At 47.5% G+C, this 5,438-nt stretch overlaps 1 non-coding gene across 1 annotated transcript; it reads right to left on the reverse strand.

Annotated features, from left to right (window-relative positions):
- Positions 1-5,041: 5,041 nt before the first annotated feature.
- Positions 5,042-5,169, reverse strand: LOC120099016 (small nucleolar RNA SNORA17). Its single transcript, XR_015646062.1, has one exon. It is a non-coding gene; the product is annotated as a small nucleolar RNA SNORA17 (small nucleolar RNA).
- Positions 5,170-5,438: the final 269 nt, after the last annotated feature.

The following is a 5,438-nucleotide window of genomic DNA, read 5'->3' on the forward strand; positions in this document are numbered from 1 at the left end:
GCCTAGCAAGTGCAAGGCCTTGGGTTCGGTCCCCAGCTCCAAAAAAAAAAAAAAAAAAAAAAAAAAAGAAAACAAACTAAAAAATTCAAAGAGAATTTACACTTCAAATAGTTTCAAATGTGTGTGATTGGCAGTAAGATAAAATGCAAGCTAAGATAGGAGGTCTCAGCCCTTGTTTCCCTGGATAAGAAACAGCAGGGGCTGGGATGGATTCTGTGTTTCTCTATCTCCTGTGTACCCAGATGCTGCTGGGGACCATGAGGAGTTAAGAACAGGGGTCTGAGGGCTGGCTTGGCTCTAAGTGAGTGCCAAGAGTACATAGAGGGGATGGAGAGACGGCTCTGTGGTTAAGAGCACTTACTGCTCTTCCAAAGGTCCTGAGTTTAATTCCCAGCAACCACCTGGTGGCTCACAACCATCTGTAATGGGATCTGGTTTACTCTTCTGGTGTGTCTGAAGAGAGCAGCAGTGTACTCACATACATTTAAAAAAAAAATCTTAAGAAAACATATATATTTTTAAAAAGTACAAAGAGGCTGGAAGAGAGGTCTTCTATGGGAGATTTGGGCAAGACTTTTTATGACGAGGCCTTCCCTCTCCATTCCGCAATGGTGGTCCTTGACAGAGATGGTCCTTGCTCATCCACACTGTTTTATTCGTAGCAGATGAAAATTCATTCGTCTTACTCAGGGTGAATCAGGGACTAAATGCCTTTTGTAGGAAAGGTTGCTAACGACTCAGGGTCTAGATAGACGCTGGGTCTATCTCATTAGCATAGGGAACTCTAGGTTTTCACGCTCCGTGACTGGTTGTCATGGTCCTCTTAGTGGAGGGTTGTGATCACATGCTCCAGGACAGTAGAGTCTGGCCGGAGCTGATTCTAATGCCTACTGTTTTTAATTATGAGACTTCACAGGGTTTTGAACCTGCTTCAACCTTACCAGTTCTTCTGTCAGGTGGCTCAATCCACCTGCCCCACACCCTTCTCTAAAAGCTGGAGAGCACTTTGATCTTGCCTGTGGTTGCCCCTACCACATCTCCACAGGTTTTACTGGTTGCCTTTCTCCCCTGTCTTACTCTCCATTTTCCTACTAGCCCACACTAACTGTTGGGTTCTTGTCTCTGCCAAGATTTGCCAGAGAACCCCCAATGAGGCCAGTTGGGTGCAAGAGCATCCTCATTCATTTCCACACAGTTATTCATCAACATAAGAGATGTTAATCTGTGGTTTACACAAGACATAAAAGAACACAAGATGGTGCAGTAATAGCTCTTGATCACAGGAGGGCCGTGTTGGGATGTGTCTTATGCATGTGTCATACTTCAATAAGCTTAAATTCCCATCCAGATGTTAAGAAAATCTGTTTCAGGATACTCAGGATGCTGGCCAGACTGCATCAAAGGGAAATTTTACAAAAATAAAACAAACAGTAGACACATTAAACATCTTGTACTCTAAATGTTCTTTCTTAGCTAGCAAGTGTTAGAGTTTCTCGTTCAAACCCCAAACTTCATTTTTTTTTCTTTTTTTCGGAGCTGGGGACCGAACCCAGGGCCTTGCGCTTGCTAGGCAAGCACTCTACCACCGAGCTAAATCCCCAACCCCCCAAACTTCATTTTTTTTTTATGTGAGGGTTTAGCATGAAGATATTTTATAAAGATTGTTATGATCATTTTTATGTGATGTGCATCTTCTTTTTTTTTTTTTTTTTTTTTTTAGGAGTCTTTTTTTTTTTTTTATTCCCAAACTTCATTTTTAAGGGTTGCTTGTTTGTTTTGCTTTGTTTCTTCTTTCTTTGCTTGAGTCTGGGTCTTACTATGTTGCCCTGGCTGACCCAGAACTCACTATTTAGACAGATCAGGTTGGCCTCGAACTCACAGACATCCACCTGCCTCTGTCTCTTGAGTACTGAGATCAGAGGTAGGGCATGTGCCACCACCTCTAGCTGGGCTAATATCTTTTTAGGATTATGTATTTTTCTTTATGTGTGAGTTCTTGTCCATGTGTCTATATGTGCACATGTGTGTTAGGTGTCCTCAGAGACCCGAAGATGGCATCAGATTCCCTGGAGCTAGAGTTACAGATGATTGTGAGCCGTCATGTGAGCGCTGGGAACTGAACTAGGTCCTCTGCAAAAGCAGCCTGTGCTCTTTGTTATTTCTGAGACAGGGTTACTCTGTGTCACCATGACTGCCTTGCAACTAACTCTGTAGATCAGGCTAGCCTCAAACTCAGAGATCCGCCTGCCCCTGCCTCTGGAGTGCTGGATTAAAGGTGTGTGCCACCAAGCCAGACAGCCAATGCTCCTAACCACTAAGCCAAACACTTACTTCCCAAGGGATGAGTATTACTTGTTAATGGACCGTCAAATTGTCTTTGTTTCCTCTGCTTATCACGGCTTCATTCTGAAGAAGCGTAAATAGAAGTCCCCAGGCTAGCGAAGGCTTTTCTCTCTCTCAGTAGCAATTGAAGGGCAACCATGTCCCCTGGACAGCTGCCTAACAGAAACAGCTTAGGAGTGGAAAATGGTCACACTTGAGCTAAGTCACATTAAACAGAATGGGGTTGAGGACCAGAGAGGTGATCCAGCAGGTAAAGAGGTGTTGCTGCCAAGTCTGATGAGCTGAGTGGATCCCTGGGACTCTCTTGGTTGAAGAAGTGTGCCAATTAGAGCAATCCTCTAACCTTCATACCTGCACCATTGTGCCCTGCTTGTAAGCCTCCCCTCTCTCCTTTACACATGCGTGTGCGTGCGCGCATGCGCACACACACACACACACACACACACACACACAGACGCGCGCGCGTGAGCACACACACACACATACACAGTATAATTAAAATAAAAAGACAAACCCAAAAACAGGGTTGGAGTGATGTCTCAGCCATCAGCACTTGCTCCTCTCCTAAGAGTCAAGAGTTCAGTTCCTATTTCAGGAAATCTGACACCTGGCATTCTCAGACACATATGTGTCATACAGACAGACACATACAATTTTTTTTTTAATTTGAGGCTGCATGACTAGAGAGATTGCTCAGTGTTTGAGAACACTTTTGATTTTCCAGGAGACTCAAACTCAGGTCCAAGCACCCACATCAGGAGCCTCACACCCACCTGCAGCTCCAGCCACAGGGGCTCTGACACCCTCTTCTGGCCTCTGCCAACACCCATGTACACAGGACACACACATAAATGAACACGTTTTTTAAAACTTTTTATTAGTTCTTTGTGAGTTTCACACCATGCACCCCAATCTCACTCATCTTCTCCTTTATACCCACCCTCTGCCCTTGCAACCTTCCCCACAACAACAAAGTCTCGTGGAACTGCAGTGTGTCACAGCATGTCCCACAGTACACCCTTTCTTCCACACTTCTTTGCTTGCAAATGTTCATTATAATGAGTGATGGGTCTGGTTCAAGGCCTCTGGCTTCTGCTACACTATCAATACTAGACCCTCACCAGGACTCCTCTCAGATATCCTGTTGTTGCCCTGTGTCATGGAGATCCTATAGTTTTGGACAGGTCCTTTAATAAGCTCCAGCAGTTCATAGATGGGGTAGATGCTTAGTTCTGGTTCTGGGCCTGAAAGGTATCTGAGCTGGTCAGCCCACCCGCCATCCTGATCGTATACCCTCAGGGCTAGTTACCAGCCAGCCGTGTGTAACCAGGGCCAGCTCCTTTCCAGGTGAGGTACAAGGCCTGTCCTCCAAATGTTGCAGCTGGTGAGGAACAAGGCCAGTTCTCCCCACTTGTATGACTTTGGGGCCAGCGGGGTCAGCTCTCCCACTTGCCATAGATGTCGAGGGATAAGGAAAGGGAAGATGCCCTTAGGGCAGGCTCATCTGCGATCCTGGAATCTAGAGCCAGTTCTACTGTGCTACCCAGGTAAGGTGCAGGGCCTGCTCTCTCTTGTGCTGCAACCTGTGAGGGGCAGGACTCTCCTGCTCTCGTGACCTAGGGCCAGTTCTCCTGCATGCCATAGGAGGCAAAGGGCAAAGGTCAGGGAGGGTATCTCTCTCCCTTGCTGATGCCTTTGCACAGCAGACAAGCGTCAAGGCCAGCTCTATCACACTCAGCCTTCAGAGCCAGCTTACCCACAACACCCACATCCAGGAGCAACTCAACAGTGTCCAGGTGCAGAGACTGCTTCCCTCAGTGCTGCAGTAGGTGAGGGCAGGGCCAGCTCTCCCGCTTTGATGACCCCAGGGCCAGCTCTCCTGCTCTGATGACCCCGGGTACAGCTCTGTTGCTCTGATGACCTCAGGACCAACCCTCCTGTGCGCTGTAGGAGGTAAGGGGTAGGGAGGGGACATCTCTCCCTCTCATGTCACCTCATGACAGACAAATGGTGGGCCAGTTCTCCCATGCTCACACTCTCAGGGTTGGCTCACCTGCAACTCCCACATTGTGGTGGCCTGATTTTCTGAGGACTGCAGATGGCTAGGGGTAGAATCATCTCTCCTACTCTCATGGCCCCAGAGCCAGCTCTCCCATGATGCTCAGGAAAGGGATGGGGCCAGCTCTAGACAGTGTTTGGTTATCAACATGTCCCTGGGTGACATCCCAAATCAGAGACATCCTCCTGGCCTTTGGTGGTAACAGACCCCTGTGCTTTAGAGCCACATACCCAGATGTGGGCCTCAGTGACAACACAGGGAAAGACCCCACCATTGTCTCAGGTGGCAGATCAGGCTATCCCTCAAATCTCCAGTTCTGCCTCTCTTCATTGTACCCACTTCCTTCTGCTTCTCTTTCTCTCCCATTTCTCTATAACTTACTTGTTCTTCTTAGTGGTGCCTGGGGTCTCTGAGTGTCTAAGATCTCCTCAGGACTGCTATGCTTTTTGTACATTATGGCACTGAGCAGCATTGGACTGGTAGTCATCTCAGGCTAGCTCCCTGTTGAGGCCCCTACTCCTTGAACAGCTCACCCAAGTGGTCCCTTGCAAGGGTTGTTGGTCTCCGGTTCATTCCAGCTTGTTCCAGCCCTGGGTGCCTGATAAATTGGTGGTCATCTCAGGCTCCATTTGTTCAGGGAATGTTAGACTAATCATTCAGATGTTCATAGATCAGAACACTGAGCATAGACACAGCCTATCTCCTCTTTGCACTCACTGACACACATGTGACATATCAGCCACATCGGCGATGCCTCTAGGGGTAGGATGAATCAGAATTTTAACTAAGAAATAATTGAAAGTTGAGCTCTTGCTCTCTTGCTCCTGCTCTTGCTTTCCTGCTCCAGTTCTCTCCCCATTCCCCTCCCCCTTCTCTCTTCATGTGCTCATGGCCTGCCTCTACTTCTCTTCTCTTCTCTTCTCTTCCTCTCCTCTTCTCTTCTCTTCTCTTCTCTTCCTCTCCTCTTCTCTTCTCTTCTCTTCTCTTCTCTCTCTCTCTCTTTTTCTGCCTCTACTACCCTCTTAACTCCCCTCCC

This window comes from Rattus norvegicus, chromosome 20 (assembly GCF_021556685.1).
Source record: "Rattus norvegicus strain SHRSP/BbbUtx chromosome 20, alternate assembly SHRSP_T2T, whole genome shotgun sequence".
NCBI lineage: Eukaryota > Metazoa > Chordata > Mammalia > Rodentia > Muridae > Rattus > Rattus norvegicus.